Source organism: Centruroides sculpturatus, unplaced genomic scaffold, assembly GCF_000671375.1.
Source record: "Centruroides sculpturatus isolate CEXI.00-Female unplaced genomic scaffold, Cexi_2.0 scaffold1446, whole genome shotgun sequence".
In the NCBI taxonomy this organism is placed as follows: domain Eukaryota; kingdom Metazoa; phylum Arthropoda; class Arachnida; order Scorpiones; family Buthidae; genus Centruroides; species Centruroides sculpturatus.
The window spans coordinates 39812-47032 of NW_019385674.1; positions in this window are offsets into that span (position 1 = coordinate 39812).

Consider the following 7221-nt stretch of genomic DNA (forward strand, 5'->3'; position numbering starts at 1 on the left):
CTAGACCAGCCAGTGTCGCCTCATCCTCGACTGATGGTGAGTTTTTTAAAACAATTTATGCAAAAAAATCCGTTAAGGGAGGAAGAAGAAATTTAACCTCATCTCGCGAGAATTTGCTTCATCTTCTTCCTCCTCCTTCTCCTCCTCATCTTCTCCTCTTGGAGCGATGCTCTCTCTCTCTCTTTTCCGATTTTCTGCTCCTCTTTACTATCTAAAAACGGGATAAATTAGTACGTTTCTATCTTAACTTTTTTCATTTCTGATTCTCGTATGAAGTATTCAGAAATGCATTTATCTTACCTCGCTTTTAGTATAGACAGCAGACCCAACTGGTTGATCTCCTTCATCCTGCGCCTGCTGATGTGGCTTTACAGCTATACTTAGGTGTTATGCGGGGAAGCGCGCATTTCGAGTATAGGAATTTCTAACTCTAAGCGATTCTCTAGACGAATATGCGAATTTTTTAAAACCCGAACACGATTCCAAAACGCCATAATTTCCATTCAATCATTTAAAATAAATTTTAATTAAATTAAATCGTTAAAATAAAATCTAATCGAGTATAATTCTCCTCCTCCTCTTTCTCTTCTTCCTTCTGTTATCTGGAGACATAATAAAAGAAATCTTAGGTGATTAATTAGAAAAAGTATCATTTAAACTAAATTATTTAAAGATAATTTTAATTAACTCAGCGTGATTAGCTGTTTCCTTTTTTAAAAAGTCCAAATGAAAATTGTCAATCAAGGTAAAACATGGTGCATCAGTTTCCAAGTAATTCGAGTTAGAGAAGGGGGATGAAACACAAGGAAAGAAAGGAAAAGAAAAAAAATACTAGAGGAGAATGTAGAAGTTTTCAAAGGCGTATCTAGAAAACAATGTCGTTTAAATCCTGTTTTCTGTGTAAAAGAATCTTCTCGACACACTAAGCAGCATTCTCGGTTACAGTCCTGTATGCTAATTACTTACACTATCTAATTAGTTAGAAGAAGAGACAAGAGCCTTTTCAAACTACATACATCTAACACCTTGATTGGGTTGATGGAATTTCTAGGAGGGGTGTTTTTTTCCTCCTCCTCCTCCTCTTCCCTGTGTATGTGTGTGTGTCTCCTCTCTTCACCTTCCTACTCCCAACTCGGAATTAAAGCGTATTACTACAGCCAACAGGATATAACAATTGCTCTTGATGCAAATAGCTGAATCTGAGAGTGGATCCGACCAACTCAACGATTGGGGGAAGCTTTACCGTTGGGATTAAGCTTGATGAAATCAATGCCGACCTGCTTCATACTATAACGTAATTAATTTTCAACTATTGTGTCAATTGGGCGAAAGATGATGTTGAAGGTGACGTCAGTGGCCATAGAAAACTTTTCTGTTTTTGATTTTTAAAAATCCCTTCTCCTCCTCCTCCTCCTCTTCCTCCTCCTCCTCTTGCTGCTGATGCTGCTCCTTCTTCTTCTTTTTTTTTATGTTGTAATGGATTCAATGCTAATCTGCTATTCATGAAGTGTTTTTTAAGCGTTGCTAATCTTATTTATAGGAGAATGTTTTGTAGTTGGGAAGTTTTTCGACTTTTAGACGATTCCTTTTCTCCTTTTTCTCTTGCTCTTCCTTACTTATTATTATTTTTCTTCCTTCTTCTTCTTCTTATTCTTCTTTCTTATCCTTTTCTTAAACTGTATTCTTCGATAATTGCTATTTTCAGACCTTTATATGGTCTTTTAAATAAGAAAGAAGGCAAATTTTCATTGATGTGATAAATTATTGAGGTATTATCCACTTTTTTTAAAGAAAGATTATGTTAAATTGTTTTTTATACTTCATTTTTTCTAATTAAATCACCATCGAATGTTCTTTCTCATATTACGTTTTCCCAACTTTAATAACGTTGTTTGATGCTTAAAAATCGTTTCTACGCGATTAAATTGTACGGGTTTTTATAATCTTTAACGTATTTTTCTGTGAAAGGTTCGAATGTTAACGAATAATTTGCTTAAAAGTCTCCTTTCTACATCCTTCTTCACTCCTCGATGATCTTTTTAAGTTGGATAAATGAGAATTGTTGGTGTAAATTTCGAAAAAATATCGATTATATGTTGCTTAATATCCGAAAAATATAAGGTTAAAGGTCACAATAAATCAAATTTTAACAAATTAAAAGGTTAAGTTACGTAAAAGTGTGCAAAAGACGAGGGAAAATGAGGGAAAAGCTATTGATCATCCCATATGTTTTTCCCACTTAACAATGTTGTTTAATGATTAGAAATCGCTTAAACATAATTAAATTGTATAGATTTTTATAATTTTTAGCGTATTTTCCTATAAAAGATTAAAATTCTATTTAATAATTTGCTTAAAAGTTACTCTTTCTACATTTTTCTTCAGTCGTAAATAGTCTTTATAATTTAAATAAATAAAAACTATTGATTTATAAATCTTGTAAAGAGTTTAATATTTATAAAATATATGAAATTAAAAGTTATAGAAAATAAAATTTTGGTAAATTAAAAAGTGTAGAAACATAAAAGAAAGAAAAAGATGAGGGAAAAGTCATAGATAAGCCCATAAGTCATAGATAAATCACCAAGCTTTATCATGCGATTTCTTTGTTTTAAACAAAAAATTACACATGATAAAGCTCGGTAATTTGTTTAAAATATTTTATAGAGAATATCCTTATTCATAAACAGAGATAAATTTATAATAACCAGAGTTAAAAGCTTCTGAATCTATCTCCTTAAAGTAAGGATGCTTATATTCAGGAGATGGTTTATTCTATCGTTCTCTCTTAAATGATGCTTAATTTTAGTTATTATAACGTTCTCTTTTATTTTTTTAAAGATGATTTTTGTTAAATATATACTTTATTTCCCTAAATATCAAGAGTAATAATCCATTTAACTCCACAGCATCACTAGAAAGAAGAATGTATAATGGTTAAGTTTTTGCTATTTTTTAAAAAACATAGAATAATTTCTGTAAATTTTTAGTATTTTATGAAAGAAACACTTCTAAATTTATGCAAATAATCAAAATTTACACTATTTTATAGCTAATAATTAACATTTAACATCAAACACTCTGCCACTCGTAGCTTATCTTCTTCATCCAGTTGAGTGCAATTTTTGTAGGTTACGATGTGTTTTCTGCTAAAATAATTAAGAAATATTTATTAAATATACTAAAAATTAAACAAAAACACGCTCCTATGTTAATTTGGAACCATATTTTTGGACCAAAATTAGTTTTTATAGCTTAAAAAAAACGGAAAAATATTGTTTAATTTCAATAATTTTGTAGAGGAAATTCTAAAACATATACAAATAAATATTATCTGTAACAGTATTATGGAGTTTGTAATTAGAGATTTTGATCAATTTTCATTATTAACAGTAGATTAGTTTTAACTAGTCACGCAATAATGTAATATTGTAATTGCAAGTTAAATTCAATGATGATAATTACGCACATTCTCATCATTATTAACATTGAAACGTTAGAAATTGCATTTTTTATCCTTTAAAAATACTAAAAATCTATAAAATTTTGTAATCATATACAGTTAATATCGAATAATTTTAGATTTAGATACAAATTGGTTTATTAATAATACATTTTATCATCATCCTCTTGAGCATCTTTACATTATGTATTGATAAGAATGTATCTTTCTCTGTATTTTAGTTCTGAAAGATGCTAAAATCTGAAATATTTTTAAAAATTAAAGCGTTTTTTTTCACTTGTATAACGTTTAAAAATGTTGTTAGGATTTTTATTTTCCGTTTAATTAAAAATTTACAGTTTAAATCTTAATAGAAACACTGTAAACATCATCCACAGATCCAGCAGATGATGAGAAGAATTATCATTAATTTTAGTAGAACAAAGCTTTATTTATGTTTTAGACGCAATAAAATTTAGAAATTTTGGCTAAAAATCTCTACGCTCCTCGACAGATAACAGATTTACTCATTAACATTATTAGATTTTAAGGATTACAGTAGAAAAGTTCCCGTCAACAATAACAAAATAACATAGCTTTAATAGGAGATTTGGTCTAACTTCACTAATCGTAGCCACAAAAGGAAGAAATCAGCATTAAGTTGGGTCCTTCACACCATCAATCTGATTGAATTTGTGCCCTACGAAGGTCGATAATTAAGTCGAGCTTACTCATCATTTCCACCTACAAAAAGGGGGATAGTTTGGGAGTTTGACCTTCTCTACGGTTAGTTTACACGTCACAGGAGGTCGTAACACTATTAAAATACGCGCCAGAGATGTTCAACAAAGTAAAAGATACGGAGGAGAAAAGATGCTATAAATAAATGGAAACGTATCGTGTCATCCCAGATTTAATAACATTATGTAGAATGCATCGTAGCAATCATTGGATATTAACCTCTCTGGGGGAAGAGGGAGAGAGAGAGAGAGAGAGAGAGAAGACCTTCATCTATTTTAAGTTTTAGAAAAGGTCATTTATAATTGTGTATAAAAGTATAACATTTTTCCGGTGGCTTGTTTAGATATACAATAACCGATAAAATGGTAGATTTAAGTGGAGACCGGTGTAGATCAGCTCCCATCCATCAGTCTCGCTGGTGTCGTAGCACAGCACTTAATCCCCTGCCTTAAAATCCGCCTGACTGTGGCAAACCCAGTCAAATGACAAGGGACCTATCAATCTCTTTTCCTACAGCCTCCTGTTGTCAGGGAAGCGATGACCGCTAATTCATGGCCATTTATGGGGGCAAAAACGTTAATTGATTCCGGCAATCTATGTCTGACTGGTTCCGTAAAAGGGATTAAGCGATTGTGTTTCTCTTCAGTCGGGATGTGACCTGGCTCTTGTCTTTTCTCCATCCAACATTCAATCTCAGATGTCGTCTAATCATATTCTTCTGTGGATGAGGGAGATGAACGAAGGATTTTTTATTATTTCTCTCTCGATAAACCATGCGGAGAATGTTTCTAATGCGATTTCCAGACGTAATATATATATATATATACGCGCATACAAACACACCTACACACACACACACTTTTCTACCCCTCATCTGGATCGATGTATGTAAATTAATACGTTTGTTGTAGAGTGATTTATAAGAAAATAATAATAAAAAATAAATAAATAAGTAAAAATTCTTCATCTATCGAGTGGAAAGGTGCCTTTAGGATGAATGGGATAGTGAGGAGTAATTTATTATCCTGATAAGAAGGAGGGGAAGAAAAAAAAAGTGATTCCTGACTAACGTTACCCACTTGTAGCATTCTATTGGAAGGAAAGTTTGAGCAAAACTTTATGAATAAACGGAAGAAGGGAGTCTCCAAGGGCATCAATCTATCATTCTCCGGTCGGAAATGTCCGATGGAATCCCAGACACGGGAACAATTAATAACACAGCATGTAATCACACTTGGACGAAGCGCAATTCATCTTCCTTGTCACACCAATCCCTAGCTGTGGAACTGACAGATTGGCCAGAATCTGAAACAACACTCTTCGATGCTACTTCTTATTTAGAGAGGGGGAGAGGAAGAAGAAGAAGAGGAGGAGGAAGAGGGGTAAAAAAAGAACGAAGGAGAAATCGATATAACTTAACTATTCTTTGATTTTTTTAGATAAGGAAACAATTTTTATAGATTGGGGGTCGCATCTTCGATGGTTGGAGTCGTTTGCATGCTTTGCTGTTGTCTGTGTGACAAGGGATGTCCCGAGGGAGACCGCAGATGCGCTGCTGATGTCACGTCCGGTTTTAGGCCTCAGGTGGCACAACGACGCAGGATTACGTCGAGATCCCAGTCCCGACACACGTCGTTCGTTGCATCTGTGCTTGGATCCGACATTGCATGCAAATAAAGAGATCAAAGGAGTGCTAAAGTTTCCTATACCATACCTCTCCTTTTTATCATGTTTTGAGACATCTGTGTGTTGAGGTCCTATTGGGCGATGCGTGCTTTGCTAGGTCTGACAGGTGCTGCCAAATGTCTGTAACGTAATGAATGCTGAATGATCGGAGATTTTATTTTTGACAGGGGATATCTGTTTTTACTATCTAACGAATAGCTTTGCTCTCTCTTTCTCTTTCTCTCTCTCTTCTTAATGTAACTTCCCTCCAGATAAAATCGATTAAATGGAATATCACATATAGATTTTTGCATTTTGCAATCTTCTCTCTCTCTCTTCCCAATCGAAAACTGAACCTTAATGCCTCCCTGATACCTTTAGATAAAAGTAAAATATATTAATATATTTAAAAGTATAAGAGATAAAAATGTATATAATGCAGATATAAGCATCAAGAAACGACAAGAAACTCTTTAAATTCCTCAATTTTTTTTAAATTTCTTTAAACTAATTTATTATAAAACTAATTAATTATGGTCATAATTAAGTCAATTTCGTTTAAAAATAATTTTATTTTTAGTAAAAATCGACGTAAAATACGTGTATAAAGATAGAAAATTTATGGATAAATTACATATATGTCTGCTAAATGTTACTTTTATCTTTAAAAAAATTTAGTATAAATGTTAATATTTGTGTTAATTATCGTTAAACATTCACAAATAATTATTTTTTAAGTAGAAAAGATTAAAAAGTTGTATGTTAAATACATTTTTCTTTGGGGGAAAAAAAATTAGCTCTCTTGCGAGATATTGATTCGGAAAAGCCAGGCCAATGAAAGAAAGAAAGAAATGAAAAACACTTAATTTCTTTAATAAATTAAAAAAAAATAAAATAAAATTTAAAATTTAATTTAATATGATAATATATATTTTATTCGATAAAATATTCAATTAACTTCACTGAAAACCTAGAAAATTCGCATCATAAGCGGCATCAAGAAGAGCAAGAAGAGCAAAGAATAAATTTTATAATTATTCTTTGCTTTCTGATATTTTTTATTTATCAATTTTTTTTCATTTTATAAAAAGAAATTACAATTTTAATTATTTACAAATTTTATTTCTGTTTTACAATTTATTATTATTATTATTTTATTTACAAAATATTACATTTACAAATAAAAATTGTAATTATTTTCATTTTATACAAAATATTTGTAAAAATTACAATCAAAAACACTCTTCTCGATTAATAAATATATTAATTAAATAATTTAATTCGAATTTTAAACTATTTATAAAAATCAAACACGAGTTTAAAATATTTTATAATTAAATTTATATTGAAATATTTTTATTAACAAATAAATA